The sequence below is a fragment of the Falco naumanni genome, chromosome 22 (genome assembly GCF_017639655.2).
Source record: "Falco naumanni isolate bFalNau1 chromosome 22, bFalNau1.pat, whole genome shotgun sequence".
Classification (NCBI taxonomy): domain Eukaryota; kingdom Metazoa; phylum Chordata; class Aves; order Falconiformes; family Falconidae; genus Falco; species Falco naumanni.
The window spans coordinates 411,100-420,059 of NC_054075.1; the positions used below are offsets into that span (position 1 = coordinate 411,100).

General features: G+C 56.7%; 1 pseudogene; it reads left to right on the plus strand.

Moving 5' to 3' along the window:
- Positions 1–3,430: 3,430 nt before the first annotated feature.
- Positions 3,431–4,392, plus strand: LOC121080207 (annotated as a pseudogene).
- The last annotated feature ends 4,568 nt before the right edge of the window (positions 4,393–8,960 follow it).

Below are 8,960 nucleotides of genomic sequence, written 5' to 3' on the forward strand. Positions count from 1 at the left end.
AGCCATACTGCACTTTCCTCACAGAAAGCAGAGAGGATGTTCAGGCACAATCTCCCCTGGGTCAACCCACTCAACTTCTCTTTCGTACACCATGAAATATTATCTCAGTGGACATGCTCTAGGGCACAGCCTTTACTTCCCCTGCTCAACCCTTGGCCATGTTTTAAAAGTGCATGCCATGGGGGGGTGCTGCCAGCCCTGCGACAGCTCTCCCAGTCTCCATGGCCTTTCCCAGAGGATGGAGAGTGGCCTCCCTGTGACAGCAGCCTGCTCGCTCAGCTCCCTGGGATACCGGCCCTCTGCTCCCACGGACTGCTCAAGGTCGCCGAAGCTCAAGGCACTTGATCCCCTCCCACTGCTGCTGCTTCTCCTCCAGAGTCCTGCCTGCAGCCACAGAGGCCTGGGAGAACTGGCCGGGGAAGGCAGAGGAGAAGAGGGCAGAGACAACCTCAGCTGTACCCACACCTGCCCTTGCTCAATTCAGCAGGGGCCACACAGGATCTCTGTGTCTTCTGTGACTGCTCCTGAAAGAGGGAACACTCCTTCGGGCGCCCTGGAATTGCCTCACAAGCATAAACTCCATTTTCAATGTTGGAACCGTTGGAGGCTGCTGTCCTTGCCGAGCAGGTGATCTGAGCTCTGCCACCTGCCTTGGCACTTGGTTCCCTCAGTGTCACAGCTCTGTCTGCAACAGGACGGGCTCCAGCTGCCTCTGCGTGGGCCCCTGGCTGAGGGCACTGTTGTACATCTGGGCTGAAGCCCCCCAGCTGTGGCACCAGCCCAGCTCTGCCTGGCCATAAGGCAACCTGGTACCAAGTGTCCCCGAGCCCGTGGGTGCAAAGGCTTTGCTTCAGAGCAGAGACATGGCCTTGGCAAGGGAGAGCTGAGTCTTGAGCCCTGAGACTATAAATCCAGAGTTACATGCCTACATTGTGTGAGAGTAGCTGAAGGCATCACACCCCAAAACAACACACTGGAGACCTGAGCTGCTTTCCTGTGAACTTCCTTCTGTGCTGGCTGCTGAAGGGTTAACAAAAGGTGACACTCATGCTGAAAAGTTTTTTTTCTAGTAGGAGAAATTCCACTGCTGGAAATAAGTGTCTGCAGAGCTGAGAGACAAAACATCAGTGACTGCACCATCCTGCTGCCCAGCAGGTTCCCCTGCAGCCCCAGGGACAGCTGGAGGGAGCCCAGAGGGGCAGAGGAGGGAGGCAGGGAGAGCTCAAAGGCAGACCTTGGTGGGAGGCTGCTGAGAGCTCCCTGCTGGAGAAATCTGCAGAGCCCTTGAGGCGGTAAGTGTGTGGCTGCAGGGCAATGCCTCTGCAGTTGCTAGCCGGGTCTGCAGCAGCTGGGGCACCCCCAGCCTGTGGGACCGTGTGGGAGCCTTTTGCTGTGGAGGAGGCCAGTGTGCTGCAGAGCAGGGCTTCCCTGCTGCAGCGTGGGAGGGCCAGGGCATGTGGGCTGCCTTGTGCCAGGGCCGGCTGCAGGGCTGTGAAGGTGGCTGTGCAGGCAGGGGTGCCCAGGGCTGTCCTTGCCAGCAGGGTCCCTGCAGCCGCGGGGGCTGTGTGCTGGGGCAGGGGCTCTGCCGCCTGCCAGGGGCAGCTCTCAGCCTGCCGGGGGGCTCCCGTGCGGCTGCGGGGAGAATGTGGGGGAGAAAGGAACGACCCCCATTAGGAAAAGGTCCCTGTTCTTCTGAGTGAGTGCTGCATGTGACAGGGTTGCTCACAGCTCCAGGTCATTTCCAAGGGGACTTTCCATGAGCACGTTCATGGCAGGGGATCACTGCTTGGCTCTGTGCTTGCCTGAATCTCTGCTGCCACTTTTCCGTGGCTCCGCTTGGTGGCAATGGAAACAGCTGTGCAGGTCAGAGCAGGGGCTGAGATGCTGAAAGCATCACAGGGAGGTTGATGAGGGAGCTGAGCAAGTGCCTTCCCTCCCCAGCAGGCTGCAGATGAAACCAGCATCAGCTCTCCTTTTCCCTCAGGCTTTGGGGGAGCTGTTTGTTCCTGCCTGCAGACAGAGAGCGGCTGCAGGGCAGAGCTGGCACACAGGGGCTGAGCTGGGCTCTGTGAGCGCTGGCAGGGAAGAGCCCTGGGGCCAGAGAAAGAGCTGCTGGCAGGGACAGCTGCAGGCAGCAGAGCCCTGGGCAGGGAGGGGGGGCAGATGCTGAGGGGAACCCTGATGCAGGGGAGATGCGGGCACCTCCTGGCCATGGTCTGCCATGCAGGTTCCTTCCCTGAGCAACACACCTCTGCTCTCCTCTCCCACCCAGCACAGCCTTTAGACCGTTGGTTTCATGTTTTTCAACACCTCCTGGTCCAGCAGAGCAGCAGAAGGGATGAAGTGCGTCTCCTGCTGCCACGGTGCCATTTCTCGCTGAGCAGAGACTGAGGGTGACTGTCCTGCACTGCTGCTGTGTGGGAGGTGTTGTGCCGGGCTGGGCAAGGGGAAGGAGTTCCTGAGTTTCCCTTTGTCTCTCTCCTGGCCTTGCTCAGATGCTATCGGGATTGCAGACAGGCTCTCTGGCAATAGGGGTTTCAGCTGCAGGCTCAGGCGCAGACCTTGTGGGTCCTCCTGTGCAGACATGTCCTCTAGCATGGAGGTGTCCCAGCTTTCCCCTAACCGATGATGCTGTGGGCAATGCAGTCTGTGAGTCTGGGGAAGGAGCTGACTCTCCTTCTTGACCTTGCCATGGTCAGGACCCTTGACCACCTACTTTGGGTGTCCACCCAAGGTGTATGTGCCTGCCAGGGCACACAGTGAGCCCTGGGTGTCCTTGGATAGCAGTGTGGTGCTGAGCCTTTGGGAACGGGTGAGGCATTTTGTTCTCTGCAATGGTTCCCTCTGCTCTCAGCAGTGCCTGGCTGCTTGTCAGGGTAACACGGCAGTGTGATCACTCTCCATCTAAGAAAGGAGCAATTGTGGGCAGCTGGGATGGAGAGGGATGGAGAGATCAGAGTGCCTGCCTCTGCCCTCAGGCACAGACAGTCCCCTTGCCTCTCAGCACTCACTCTGCTCTCCCTGAGCACAGCACAAACCCCTCCTGACCTGACTCTGGCCGTGGCCGTTGCTCAGCACGGGTGGAGCAGATGCTGACAGGCCCTTCTGCGCTGGGAGCAGTTTGGGCTGAGCTAGTGCAAGGCCAGGACTGGCCCCTGCCCCCACAGCTCCCATGAAGCCCCTGCTGCAGAGCAGGGCTCACTGCTGGGCAGCCAGCGGGCACAGCCCCTGCTCCTCACAGCACACTCGGCCAGCACTCAGCACAGCTCCAGCCACGGCTCTGAAGGGAGCTCTCCCAGGAACGGCAGAGGGGGGGACATGGGGCAGCAGGGGCGCATATAGAAAATGCCTTTCACTTGGCTCACGAAGTAACCTCTGACTTCTTGGTTACTTTCCTGCATGAGCAGGTCCCCTTGCCCAGAGGCAGCAGATGTCCAACAGCAGCTCCATCACCCAGTTCCTCCTCCTGGCATTTGCAGACACGCGGGAGCTGCAGCTCTTGCACTTCTGGCTCTCCCTGGGCATCTACCTGGCTGCCCTCATGGCCAATGGCCTCACCATCACCGCCGTAGTGTGCGACCACCACCTGCACACCCCCATGTACTTCTTCCTCCTCAACCTCTCCCTCATCGACCAGGGCTCCATATCCACCATTGTCCCCAAAGCCATGGCCAACTCCCTCTGGGACACCAGGGCCATCTCCTACTCAGGATGTGCTGCACAGCTCTTCTTGATTGTGTTGTTCCTTTCGGCAGAGTGTTCTCTCCTCACCGTCATGGCCTATGACCGCTTTGTGGCCATCTGCCAGCCCCTGCACTACGGGACCCTGCTGGGCAGCAGAGCTTGTGTCCACATGGCAGCAGCTGCCTGGGCCAGTGGGTTTCTCAATGCTGCGCTGCACACGGCCAATACACTGTCACTGCCGCTCTGCCAAGGCAATGCCCTGGGACAGGTCTTCTGTGAAATCCCACAGATCCTCAAGCTCTCCTGCTCACACACCTACCTCAGGGAAGTGGGACTTATTCTGGTTAGTGTCTTAGTAGTGTTTGGGTGTTTCATTTTCATTGTTCTGTCCTACGTGCAGATCTTCAGGGCTGTGCTGAGGATCCCCCTGAGCAGGGACGGCACAAAGCCTTTTCCACGTGCCTCCCTCACCTGGCCGTGGTCTCCCTCTTTCTCAGCACTGCCATGTTTGCACACCTGAAGCCCCCCTCCATCTCCTCCCCATCCCTGGACCTGGTGGTGGCAGTTCTGTACTCAGTGGTGCCTCCAGCAGTGAACCCCCTCATCTACAGCATGAGGAACCAGGAGCTGAAGGACGCACTGAAGAAGCTGATGCAGTCAGGTGTCTCTCAGCAGCAATGAACTGTCCATGTCTCTTCACAAGACATTTCCAAGCAATCTCTAGAACCTCCTGTGCGTTTAGCGTTCTGTATTTGACTACCCTGTTTGTCCCACAATGTCTGCATGGACTCCACCTCCTCAAAGACATGATCCCAGCCCGTGTGACCTAGAGGCCTTTGTCCAAGTGCCTGCAAGGACCGTTCAGCTTTTCTCCTGTGTCACATCTCTGTAACAAAAGGGGGGGTTCTCACTGCCCATGTCTGGGAAGTTCCCGGGAGAGGAAAACATCAGTGTAGAGCTCAGCTGTGTGATTGTAAAGTGGGGGCACACAGCAGTATGGAGGCATACAGCAGGGGGGTCCTTGTGAAGATCCAGAGTTTATGGTGAAGGACATAAGGCACAAAATGAGTGGAACTGAGGGATTGGCTCTGTGTCGTGTTCCCTGGACACAACATGGAAGCTGCCCCATATTTCCCAAGAAGTCCTATACACTGCTCATATCCTCTCTGTCTCGTAAACCCCACCTCCCATGAGGAACATGTGCTGCACTGTCACATCTGTCCTCATTGATGGCTCAGCGAGACCCCGTTTCATCACCACTTTTCAATATAAAGGGAGCCACCTTCCTAGTGACACTTTTTAATAGCTCTTGAAACAGTTGGCCACTCAGCCAAGGCCCTGTAAGACACCTCCAGCCAGATCATGTGCTCATGGCTGAGTTTTGACAAATTTTGAAACAGTCCATTGACAGAATTCCCACCAACTGGCCTGGGTCCAGCACTCCACTCTTTTGTTTGAAACAATTTCTCAATGAAATCCAACTGTCTCAGCCTCTCCTTGTCCATAACATGATCCAGGTCCCAACCTCCCTTCTGGACTCTGCAGGACTTGCTCCAACCTACCAGGGTCTTCCTTGTGCTGGGAAGCCCCATTCTGGGTACAGCAGTCCTGATATGGTCCTGTGGTGGGTTAACCACGGCCAGCCCCCAGCCAGCCCCCCAGTTGTTCATCTGCTCCCCTGACTCAACAGGACAAAGGGAGAAAATAAACCAGCGATGCTCCTGGGTCAAGGTAAAGGCAGAGAGATTACTTACCGATCCCTGTCATAGCCAAAGATGTGTTGTCTTGCTAAAGATCAATTTCATTCATTGCCAGTTAAAACAGATGTTGATTGTGAGAAACAATGACCAAAACATTAAAGACCATTCCCCAGTTTCTCCCAGGGCCAAATTACTCCATTGATCCCAATTCACCTACACAAGCACACCCTGAGAGGTGCAGGGGGGACGTTAAAGAGGGTTGATGGCACAGAACACCTCTTCTGCTCCTTCCTCCTCACACTTCTGCCCTGCTCCAGCGTGAGTCCTCTCCATAGACCCCACTATCTTTGCGGTCAAGGGTATGCATTGTTCATTTCTTTCTGTCTTGCTTGTGTCCTTGAAACTCAGAGAATGACAGAGGATGTTGACATTGGAAGGGACCTCTGGAGATCACCCAGTGAAAATCCCTAGGAGAGGCACAGCCAGCTCAAGCCCGTTGTACAAGACCTTGGCTTGGTAGGTTTGGAATATGTCAAGGCATGGACATTCCATAACCACTCTTGGCAACTACCTGCAGTGGTTGATCATCCACAGTTCAAAAAGTGTTACATTGGTTCAGATGGAATGCTGCATATATTAATAAGACTCTCAGAGCCTTTTCTTTTCCAGACTGAACAGTTGTAGATCTCTCACCTTGTCTTCCCGGGACAGATGCTCCAGTCCCTTCAAGAAGCTTGGTGGCCCTCTGCAGAACTTACTTTAGTACGTCAACAACTCCCTTGCCCTGGGAAGCACAGCCCTGGTCACGGCACTCCAGATGTGGCCTCAGCAGTGCTGAGAGGAGGGGAAGGATCACCTCCCCCCATCGGCCAGCGATGCTTGTCCTAATGCAGCCCAGGGGGCTGTTGGCCTTTGCCATGAGGGTGCATCGATGGCTCCTGCTCAGCTGCTTGTCCTCTGGCACCCAAAGGTCCTTCTCTGCAGAGCTGCTCTCTGGCCGGCCTGCCACCAGCAGGATAGCCCCAGGAGGGCTGGATCACGGGCTGGCCTCCCCCAGGGGCTTGCTCAGCACCAGCAGCAGCATCTTGCCCATCTTGGAGATGAGCTTCAGCTCTGGCACAGGCCACAGGGTGCTACAGAGTCACCTGGGAGAGCAAAGCCCTCTCCTGCCAGGGCTGCACAGCCCAGGCCTGTTGCCCTCTGGCCTTGGCCACTGCAGCCTTTGCTCTCGTGGTGGGAACCTCCTTCATCCTTCTGCTGCCCCCTGCCACCCGCTCCAGCATCCTCTGCTGGGCAGCAAACCCCTCCCACACAAGGGCTCCCGTCCCTGGGTACCGGTGTCCCTGTGACAAGCCTGCCCTTGGCCCTGGTGCCACACCTGAGGTGCTGCAGCCCACATGGGCCCCAGAGCCCACCGCCTGGGACACGGGCAGCAGGAGCCCCCTGTGCCACCACAGAGCTGTGACATCAGTGCCGTAAGCGCTGAGGAGGGGCAGGGCAGCTCCCATGCCTTTGGCGGTGGATGGAGACACAAGGTCTGTAGGGGAGACCTACGGGAAAGATGAGGGGAGGGGGATGCTCTGTGTGATGTCAGGGCAGCTCAGACAGATGGAGCTCTTCTAGTGGATGGGCCAAGGGCTGAGGTGGGAGCTTGTGTGTGGAACAAAGGGGAGAGCAGCCAGGGAGGCACTTTGGGGGGAATTAGTTGTGGTTTGGCCCTGTCCAGCACCCAAATGCCCAGATTCAGTTCCTCATTGACCCCTTACATGCCCAGCATGATGGGGGCGAGGATCAGAAGAAAACTCACAGGTCAGGACAAAGTTCAATAGGAGAAGCAAAAGTTGTGTGTGCAAGGAGGGTAACATGAGCAATTCGCTCACCCTTGCCATGGGCAGGCAGGGGTTCAGCCATCTCCATAAGAGCTGCTCTTCAGCACATCTGTCGGTGACACGGGAAGACTAATGCCATGACCACAAATGTTCTCTTTTCATCCTCCTTTCCCTGAGATGTTATTGATGAGCACAACGTCCTGGGATATGCATTATCCCTGTGGTCATGGGGGTCAGCTGCCCAAGCTTCTTGCGTCCCCCCAGTCTCCTTGTATTGCATGCAGAGTGTGAGAAAGAGAAGCCTTGGTGATTGCTCTGCAGCGGTGGCCAAAACACTGGTGTGTGGTCAGCACTGCCTTAGGAAGAGACGCAAAGCACAGCACCAGAAGGGCTGCTGTGAAGAAAATTTACTCCATGCCAGCCCGAGCCAGGACAGAGCGACAGGTCATACAGTCAGGGTGAGGCATGAACAATGTCTTCTTGAAATGACCTGAGGAAACCTGTGGATCACAGAGCCTGGCTCTTCTGGGGGAATCAGTCTCCTTGGTGCTCACTGCACAGGTAAGCCAGGATGCCAGGAGCCCAGGGGCTTGTGGGTAAGTTCCCCAGACCAAAGAGGCCACCCACTCTGATGCTCACCTGCACCTGTGTCTCCCCAAAGAGGACAAGATGCTCAGGGATGTGAAGAGCTATGCCACCTTGGTTGTAGTAGTGTGCAGTTGTGGTGTGGTGCATCAGGGGATGCCCAAGCATGTGTGGAAGGAGAGCAGCAGAGCGTAGCCCAGGAAAGGAGGGAAAGAGAACCTGGCCTGCTGAGGGCACTGGCAGGTGGGATCCCATGGGGGCAGGGCCCTGAGAGCATCCCTAGGCCTTCCTGGCCCTGACCAGCCTCATGTGGGGTCTCCACCCAAAGCTTTCTCCATGGCTCCAGGAGGCCACTGAAGCCAGGCAGGAGATTCAGCCCCAGAATGATCTGTTCTGGAGGTCACCTTAGAGAAGTGACTTCTTCGGGTCACAACAACAGGCACAGCTTTGCCTGCCCATGGACCTTGTTGGTTCGGAAAGTCAGCATCACTTCCCAGCTTCATTCTGAATGGGGTGGCAAATGATATAAACCATGGCCCTCCAAGTCCTGGGGACTTTCAGTTGCCTCCCTTCCTTCCTCAACTCCTTCACAATTATACACATCTTCCTTGCTGTAGTGGCTTGTCTCTGGCCAAAAGCCCAGCAGCCACCCAGCCGCCCCTTCCCCCGCTCCCTCCCCAGTCAGGGCCCAAAAATGAACACAGTCACGGACAGGTGGTCTAACAAGCAATGAGTACGGGACACACAATCACTTCCCGCACTCTCTTGGCAAGGCACCTCTTCATACGCTCCAGGGCACTGCTGGATGCCTCTGCTGCCAGGTCACGGGCTGGGATTGTGTTTTGCCTTCTGTCCCCCAGCACCACCAGGGCCTTTTCTGCACAGACACTGCCCAGCCAGGCAGGTCCCAGGCCCTGCAGCTGCAGGGTGTTAGTCCATGCGAGGGAGGTGCAGGCTCTGCCCTTGGTCCGTCCTGCATCTGTGCAGCTCCTGACAGGGCGGCCACCCCACCTGCCAGGGTTCCCTTCCATGGCATCCCTAGGGCACAGGGATGGTCCTCTCAGTTTGGTGCCATCGACAGATCTCATGAGAGTTTCCTCCACTGGGTCATTTATACAGTTCTTAAACTGTAAGCAGGAGAGTCCCCTGTGCTGCCCACATT